Source organism: Mirounga angustirostris, unplaced genomic scaffold, assembly GCF_029215605.1.
Source record: "Mirounga angustirostris isolate CCGP_5_RB_7025 unplaced genomic scaffold, mMirAng1.0.hap1 SCAF_6, whole genome shotgun sequence".
NCBI lineage: Eukaryota > Metazoa > Chordata > Mammalia > Carnivora > Phocidae > Mirounga > Mirounga angustirostris.
In genome coordinates, this window is record NW_026991714.1 from 11,900,972 (window position 1) to 11,911,074 (window position 10,103).

Below are 10,103 nucleotides of genomic sequence, written 5' to 3' on the forward strand. Positions count from 1 at the left end.
CACTCCCCCTGCTTGTCTTCTCTCTCTTGCTATGTCTCTATTTGTCAAATAAATAAATAAAAATCTTTAAAAAAATAGAAAGGGAAAGAAATATGGTCTGTGTTGGGAATGATATATCAACACAGAGTTGGGCCGCATAGACGGGTGGGCCAGGAATAAGGTTATAAAGCCGTACTTCAGGTAGTAGAAAACAGATGCTCATGCAGGTCAGCTGTCACATGGCTAATAAATGACAGAATCCAGATTTGAACTCATGGTGGTCTCACCCCGAAGCTTGTGCTTCTAATTTCCATAAGTCTTAACATCATGTTGGGTTAACACATGCATGCAGAATCAGCTCTATGCTGATGTGCAATATTCACACGAAGCCAAAAGGTTAAAGACAAGGTAAGGATTTGGGTTTTTTTGCTTAGGCTTAGAATTGGGGATTTATTTGTGATTTGTTTATTCATTCATATATATGTGTAATATTAACTGAGCACCTCATGTGGGCTAATTGCAATGTTAAATGTACAGACCTCAACATCAAAAGGCATGTCCCTCTTCTCAAGGGGGTTTGTAAGTTAGTGGGACATAGGCTGGCTAACCCCTGGTGACAGTAGAATGTCAAGGAACTAAAATGAATTTATGAACAAGCTTCAATAAGAACACAGGAGAACGGACACTGAAATCTCCCTGGAAGAGCCAGAGAGGGTTTTAAAGATGAGAAATCCTTGAAAACAAAATTGAAAAGAGAGTAGTTTTTAGGAAGATAAGCAGGGGAAGGTACAGATGAGAAAGGAGAGAAGAAGGAGAAAATATGGCATGATCGGGGAGCAAAGCATGAAGAGCGGGTAGGATACAGTGGCAGGTTGAGGCAAAATTGTAAGACCACACAGGAAGGTACGGCTATGAAGAGCCTCAATGCCAAGTACACAGAGGGCGTGGTGCCACTGACATTGTTTGAGCAGTGGAGCGACATGGTCCCATTTTTGCGCTAGAAGGATCACTCCGATAGTATGGGAGAGGAAGGAATGAGGATGGCTGAGACGAGAGGTTGCTGTACCTTCTGGAAAGCCAAGGAAAATCCAGATGTTGTCCTCTACAAGGACAGTGGTAGTGGGGTTGGATTTGCAAGATCACTGGAGTGTCGTCAGTAGGCCTCGATGATTGATGGCTATGGAGGTTGAGAGTGAGGGAAAAGGCTAGGATGACTCCCAAGTGGGTGACTCAAACAGTAGGTGGTAGTGGTGACATTCACAGACCAGGAACACAGCAAAGAGAACACGTTTGGTGAGTTTGGTCTGAGACATGTTGAATGTGAGGCACCTGGGAGTAGTCCCAGTGCAGACATCCAAAAGGCGATTCCTTCTTCTTCCTGAAACCTCCATGTCATGGTGGTGTGTGGTGGCCTCGGGGAAAAAGGGCCTCCCCTCTATTCTGTGTCCTTCTTTGCCAATTAGGCCACCAGAGCAAGGCTGCTTTTGCGCTGAGTCCCAGAGTCTCATGGGAATTAGCTCCTTCAGAACTGGTCATATCTAACCCTTTTTTCCACAATGGCTCAAAACCACTTGGTGGGACCCAGGAGAGCCTCCTCTCTCCCCCCAGGTCAACACGCAGCATGTCTTCCCTCTTCCTTCACTCAGAATGCTCAAGTCTCTATGCACGTGGATCAGAAAAGACACTAATCCACATCCGGCCGTGGGTGACAAGATGTCCACATACCCCATCCCCACTTAGGGACTCCCAGCCCTGTCACACATGTGTCTGCAGGAAAGTCTAGGATGTGAGTGAAAATGTTGACAGCGGTCAGCTCTGTGTGGTAGGATGAGAGATGGTTTTGATGTCTTTTCACTTACCTTTATTGAAAAAGTTTTCTATCTGTCTATCAAAGATGTAGGATTTCTCATCTTCTATCGGTTATTTTTACTGCCTGTGCCTGTGGAGGCTGTCTAAGATGATGAGCTGAACCCATCCCTGGCTGCAGGCCACTGATCCTCCACACCCGGGTTTTCGTTTCTGATCAGCACCCTGCCCGGTGATCGGCAGCGAATCACACATCCAGTGAGAGGCAGGAGCCAGGTGAAAGAGAGCTGATCGCCGTGAGCATTAGCTGCATTGTAGGGTGTGAAAGGGAGCTGTAGCGGGCTGTAATCCGAGTTCAAGGGGAGCTCTAGTCCTCATCAGCTGTGATTTCATTGCACATCAAATGGAAACCATGGCAATGAGTTACTAATGCGAAACGGGGTAGTCCCTCCATTGCTGCAAAGAGAAAGGTGGAACAATGGAAAAGTAGCTGGAAGGAACAGTCATGCGGGGGCAGGTGCGAGACACGGGATGCTGGTGTAATTAAAACTGGGCCGTGGAGGGGGCGGGCGGGGAGGACACGGCAGAGGGTTATAATGGTGCCACTGCCCGGGGCATTACTCACCTGGTACCTATCAGCTGACACCCCAGCCCGAATAGGAATATTGCCTGACAGCAGAGGGACACCACCCTCCGATTCAGTCCTCATCAAGGGGGAAGTTAAAAATTAACCCTGGCAATTTACACCGCCAGGCGACACACACTTGCAGACTTCAGAAATGTCTCCTGGTGGAGGCCTCATCGACCTGCTGGTACTGCACCCATTGTGTTGATGGTTTTTCATTGTTTTGCATCAAACAGCAATGCTATTTCTAAACGGAGGCTGGTTCTAAAGGGAGGGCTCCTGGGAGGGCCGGGGCTGTCCTTGGCGCACGTCACAGAGCTCTGGAGTATTGTGACAGCTCGGGGAACTGAGCAGCCCTTCAGTGATCTGACTTCGGGAATTTGCCCCGGCTGTCTCCAGCGTCCCTGTTCTCATGAGGGTTTTCTTCTTTGGAGCTGTTCCTTCTTGTCGGTGAGGGTGTGAATCTGGGACACACCAGGAAAGTCTGATTCTTCAAGCCCTTTGACCATGAACTAATTCAGGCTTAAAAATCCATCATCAGAGCCATTCCTATCCTTTGACCATTGTTAAAATTCAAATCATTCTACACATAGAGGACAAAAAGGTGAGTGAAGGCAATCATGCCCTCCTCCTCTTAATCCGGGTCCTACAGGCTCTGCTGCATAGAATTCTCCAGATTTCATAGCTCATTGTGGCCTCCCCGACCTCGAATGCCTACAGGGTCTATCTTTGTGCACCAAACACCCTAGTCCCTACTGCAGTACACATTATGCTGGATTGTTCTCTAGCCCAGTGATTCTCATCAGGGCACGTTCGGCCTCTAAGGTACATTTGGCCAAATCTGGAGATTTTGATTGTCACAACTCAGCAGAATGATAGTATCATCTAGTGGGTAGAGGACAGGGTGGTACCAGGATGGCCCTTACAATGACGACTTACCCAGCCCGCTATGTCAACAGTGCTGAGGTTCAGAGACCCTGCTGTAGTCAATGGACGTCACTCCTGCATTAATACTATTTTTAAAAAAGGGGAGCCTGGCTGGCTCAGTTGGGGGAGCATGTGACTCTTGATCTTGGGGTTATGAGTCCTGAGCCCCACATTGGGGTGGAGACTACTTTAAAAAAATCTTAAAAAAAATAAATTTAACTAGTCCTACAATAAGAATAAGTATTAAGCCTTAGCAGTTATCTACAGTGTAACATGAATGACTTTAAGAGATCCTTTGTGAGAGCCGTCTGAAGGGGTGGAGTTTGGACTATGTGGATACTGGTAGAGATGGGGGCGGCATGATTGGGTGGAGATTATTCAAAACTGAAACTCCAGAGGAAATTTCACTTTCCCTGGGGCAGGTGCTAAGGGGTTACTCTTTGATAATGTTCTTTTATTCTAATGTGGCTTTTAGTTAATTGGGGTGTATATATAGATACATGTATATAGATGTGTATATATGTATATATATAAAGATATACGTATATAGATATATAGAGAGTACGTAATATGTATGTATGGATGGATAGATAGATAGATCTCAAAGCCCCTGGGGAGCTTTTCTTTCTTTCTATCTTTTTTTAAAAATTTTTCTATCTATCCATCTATTTATTTATTTAAAAGATTTTATTTATTTCTTTGACAGAGAGAGAGAGAGAGAACGCACAAGCAGGGGGAGAGGAGGGGAGGGACAGAGGCAGAGGGAGAAGAAGCAGGCTCCCCGCTGAGCAAAGAGCTTGATGTGGGGCTCAATCCCAGACTCTGGGATTATGACCTGAGTCGAAATCAAGAGTCAGATGCTTAACTGACTAAGCCACCCGGGCACCCCTGTGCAACTTTAAAATATACTTTCTTAGCAACTTTCAAATATGCAATACAGTATTATTGACTATAATCACCATGCTCTACATGACATTCCCAGGACTCATTTATTTTATAAGTGGTCGTTTGTACCTTTTAACCCCTTTTATCCATTTGATCCTCCCCGCCCCCCCAACCCCTGCCCCCCAAGAACCACAAATGTATTCTGTTATCTGTGAGCTTGTTTTTTGTTTTGTTTTGTTTTTAAGATTTCAAATGGCCTAGTAATTCCTAGTGTATTTTAGTGTACTATAACTTAAATTTAAAAGGATAACTTGTAAAATTACAAAATTTCACAGGGATGAAGTTGTCATTCACAAAATACCAATTTTAGGGTGCCTGGGTGGCTCAGATGGTTAAGCGTCTGCCTTCGGCTCGGGTCATGATCCCAGGGTCCTGGGATCGAGTCCCGCATCGGGCTCCCTGCTAGGCGGGGAGCCTGCTTCTCCCTCTGCCTCTGCCTCTCTCTCTCTCTGACTCTGATGAATAAATAAATAAAACATTAAAAAAATACAAAATACCAATTTTACTCATGCGTACTCACTGTATGGCTGAAAAGAATATTAAGGGCAGGCTTTCAATTTTTTTTTTTTTTTAGATTGTATTTATTTGCGAGAGAGAGAATGAGAGACAGAGAGCATGAGAGGGAGGAGGGTCAGAGGGAGAAGCAGACTCCCTGACGAGCAGGGAGCCCAATGTGGGACTCGATCCAGGGACTCCAGGATCATGACCTGAGCCGAAGGCAGTCGCTTAACCAACTGAGCCACACAGGCGCCCCAGGCTTTCAATTTTTAAATTATGCCATGCAATTTTCAAAAACCGAGTTAATAAAATCACAGAATTTTAGATCTAAAAAAAAAACCCAAAAAACCCCTCCCCAAACAAAAGAACAAACCGTGATTTTTCTGGTTTATGGCCCCTGTAAATTAAGATAGAAAGGCCCTTCCTGCCTGGGCTTGAATCCGCAGTCCTGAGAGATAATGAACCCCCAGGGCCATCTCTGCTCTTTCTATTACCAGGCCCTGGAGCCGAGGTGGTGTTACCAGAAATACAACTTCTGAATCCTGAAGACTGGAAGAGCAAGAAAGGAGGAGCAGCTACACTGCTTTTTCATCATGCAGGGAATCAGAATTTCAAAGCAACTCATTAGCCCTTTAAAAAAAGGTATCCTTTTATTTATTTGCTCACTCATTTATTGCTCACATGCCATGTGTACTTGAGATGGTGATATTACAAAAATAGCTTCCTTAGGGAGCTTCAATCTATTAGGGGCATGGGACAAAAGAAAAACCACATAAGATGAAAAACAGAATAAAAGAGAAAATACCTTAGATTCTGTCCAACAAGTCATTAATCTCCTTTTGGTCCAATTTCTTCATCTGTATAATAAGGAGGTTGGATTCAATGACCTTCAAAATCTCTTCCAGCCTTCAAAATCTCTAAATGTGTCATGTGGTCAGTGTGGACCCTGAGTTCCTGTGTCCTCCATGATAGAGACGGAGTCACATACGGACAGGAGACACCTGTCAGGAGATCACCTCCAAGGTTCACCTGTGGACATCAATCTCTGTCAGCACTTGGGGATGGGGTCACGACTGTCCTCTAACCAATTCACCTCATCTGTGAATTGGACCGCTACCGAGAGGAGTGCCTGCCCACGTCTCAGACTAGTGGGCACTTCTCTTTTCTTCTGGATCCTCTGCATGGGCCTTGCCCTCTCCATGCGGCCCACGGACCTCTCCCGACTCAGGGCCCTGTCCAGTCCTGGCTTCCACCACCAACTCACCACTCCCATCTGGAGGTGCCAGTGGGGGCCGGTTCCACCTGCGTAACGACAGAATAGAAAAACCACAGTCACCCTCACTGGCTTGGTCATAATCAGGTCATCAAAATCACATTTTTATTCAATATGCTCTTAAAGCATCTTCCTTGAGATGTGTCACAAAAACAGGAACCTCTGAAACAGATGGCTATAGGGTTAATGCAGTAGTGGAGCATTAATGGCATGGAAGTGACAGTTAAGAGTGTTACACCCAACACTAGCATCTAGAGTCATATTTTGCAAAAACTGAGTAACGGAAGTGTTCTGCCAAGACTCATCGTCAGCTTGCTCTTTCTCTGCAGCCAAGCTGGCAGTGTAAGGATGATGCTGGTGACAGCCAAAGCCCGCTTTCCTTGGAAACATCAATCCAAAGTTTCCTGCTATCTGTCTCTCTGCATTCCCCTCCCCCACACCACCCCGTCTCAGTAGGAGTTGAATACGCAGCACATATGTGCTTCTCTTTGGCTAAGGCTGGGACTTGCTCTGGTACCCGTAAGACTATCTTGCAAACATATGGGCACATCCTCCCTCCCTGGCCCAGCGTCCCCTACAGCAAGGGGCAGGAAGGCAAGGCAAGCCCACGCCACAATATGGAGATGTTTATCGGGAGTTGGCTGCCCAGCCACCACCCTAACCCGCAAAGTGCACTGTCAGCAAAAGGTCAGGTTTTCTTTAAGAAAGGAGACTTTGAATCAATTTCCTAGCCTGAGGAATTCCAGAGGAAAGTTGCAATGGAAATTGCTGTGACCAATGCAGTGGGTTATAAATAACATACTAAGGTCCTCGAGCATGTCGCCACCTGCTTTTATATCATGTCTCTCAATCCCCTAGTCCTGCCCCCTGCCAGATGGGTAGAAGTTCAAGCCACGGGCTGATAACCCATGTTTCTTTCTTCACTGCTGAAGGTTACTACAAAGACACAAGGGACTGATAAAGAGGCTTCACATAACCACCTCCCTCCCTCAAACTCCCAAAGTATATTCTAAATTTTGAGTCATCCCTGGGTGTCCTAGAGCGAGGAGAACCAGCTTTCTAAACAGCCTTTAGCCAATCATGCCTCTTTTGCCTCCATTGGCAAAATGAAATCAACATTACCTGCCTGTTACACCAAAGTTAACTAAGAAGGGCTTTGAGATTGCGGGATATGCAGGAGCTGATGCTGAGCCCTCCCAGGTGGGGCACTTTGCCTATATGACCTACTAATCTTCAGACCTGCCTTACAATTAGAATATTATCCCCAATTTTCACATGAGGAAATTGCATTTCAAAGAGCCTAAGCATTTGCTCCCAGGTCACGCAACTGGTAAACTGAGCTGGAATGCTAACCTGGAATCTTGTGACTCCAAAGGCTAATAGCTAAAATAGTTTAATTCCCTCTAATATCTGGATATGTGTGTTTATAGATTCATTTATTCAGTAAATAATTCTTGAGCATCTACTATGTGCCAGATGCTTGTGATAAATCAAGAACAAATGGGTTAGCCTGGTGATGGGTATTAAAGAGGGCACGTTCTGCATGGAGCACTGGGTGTTATGCGCAAACAATGAATCATGGAACACCACATCAAAAACTAATGATGTAATGTATGGTGATTAACATAACATAATAATTAAAAAAAAAAAGAACAAATGAAACAAAATTTCTTGGCCTCAAGGAGGTTACACTCTGGTGAAAACAGTGCAGAGAGAAGATACAATTCCAAAATGTGTATGGCTCTTGAGAACGCAAATAGATCCTATGAAAAATACGGCATGAAAAATGGAGCTGAATTTATTACAGTGATCAAAGCCAGGAAATTCAGCTGTAAAGATAAGAGACCATATGAGCAAAGAAATGGATTTCCATTTCTGAAGGCATTTGTTTAAATTCTGTAGCATCCGTCAGCAACGGAATGCTGTGCATACCTAACAACTTATTTTTTAAAAATTAGATGTCTGATTTTTTTTTTGCCATAACATTCAATTTCTACATTTTTACACACATTTCATAGATAAGGAAATTAATTCTCCAGGTGATGAGTTGCTTTAAGTAATTCAAAGATAATTCCCATAATGACACAATGCAGCCCTGAGTGGAAAATAAAACAATTGATTTGCTAGCAGAGGTGTGAGAGAATTTAAGGAATGGTACAGGATATGCTCTTAACCTTCCATGCTTTGTGCCAATAGGAGCCGGCAGAGGTATCCATGTGAAGATCCTATAAAAGTCAGTACCATGCATGGTTCAAATCCTGACTGCCACCTACTAGCTGTGTAATTTTGGATACATTACTTAACTTCCGTGTGTCTCAGTTTCTCCATCTGTATAGTAGGGATAAAAATGGTACTTACTTAAGGTCATTGTAAGGGTTCACTGAGTTAATACATGAAAAGTGTGGAGTTGATTCATGTCTGACACTTGAATAAATTCTCCATGAGAGATATTATTATTTAGAATTGTGTGTCTACATGGACTAATGGCCTAACATTCTGACACAGCCCATTGGCTCTAATAGCATTTGAGATTTCTTTCCTCCAGTGGTGGTTAAGCCCATGTAGAAACAGCTTCCTGCCATATCTGAATGATCATGACATGGCTGACAAAGCTTCTTGGTCTATCTCAACAACAAAATCTGAATCAAACTACCATACCACCTACCAGGTTGCCAAGTACACAGTCATCCACTTAAAGGATTGAATACTGAATTTACCTTGGCCAGAATGATTGCCCTGTCTAGACCTGATCTAAGAGCACTGACATCCCATCACGATGCAGACCAACAAAGTGATGCTTCCAAAGGGGCAAACGAACTAAATATTAATGAGAGGCACTTTATCCCAACATGAAAACAACTGGTAAAAACCCTTTTACATTAATACATGGGGTCAACTTCATGCCAGAAATTGAGTTAAGGAAGGACATTATACCAGATTGTTATGATCCAGAGTTGCAGTTTGAGAGGAAAACAGTGATACGACGTATCATTTTTCTCAAGGGAGATTATTATCTCTGGCAGCCTTCTGAGCGATTTGCCAAAACAGTACACAAACCAAATGATGAATCCAATGAGACTTTGTAGTTGTTACAAATGGGGCAAGTTATAAATTGTGAATCTGGCTAGTGCTTTTCACATGTACTTCGGCAATAACGTGGGTGTCTTCAGGGCAAAGGAGGAAATAGACTGATGTTTAAGGAACATCTTTTTTTTTTTTTAATGTCATAGCCTAGGTTCCAAATAATGACCTTGATGTTCCCCTGCCACAAAGAAAAAAAACCTCCTGAGCACCTTTATCTTGAGCACTCAGTTATTGAATAAAATCTTTACTTGACTCTGAGAAACAGCTTCTCTTTCCAGCTCAAAATCCATGTGGGCAAGTTGATCAAGATGCTTTCTTATGGCCCTAAAATAAGATATGTCCATGTTGCTGTCCCACTGCCTCCATAGGAAAAAGGAAAGCAAATTTTTCCTCCTTGGGTCACCAGTGAGTAACCCTCTCCATGAGCGTATGATAATATCTTTTTCTTTTTTCCTTTTTTTTTTTTTTGTTGTTGTTAAATTGAAGTGTAGTTTCACGTGTCTAACATGGTGATTTGACAAGTCTATATGTTGTGCTGTTATGCTGTGCTCAACACAAGTATAGCTCCCATCTGTCACCATACAACACTTCTACACCATTGACCATTCTCTACGCTGTACCCTTCATCCCTGTGACTTATTCATTTTATAAATGGATGCCTGTATCTCCCACTCCCTTCACTTTTGCTCATCCCCCACACCCTTCCCTCTGGCAACCATATGATACTATCTTATTGGAAGAGTGGCAAAGTGGGCTAAACATTTAGGGGTAAAATGGACTAGATAATAAAAGGTTAATATACATGCTATTATGTATACTAAAAATTAAAGCTACCTCTTAATTTCAGAAAAACAAATACTTTTTCTTAGTCATCAGGATATTTCAACTCAAAATATTTGGGGGCCCACATTGTCCACAAAATATCTTCAGCTAGCATCTCCAATTTACTAAGAGAGGACCTAGTTT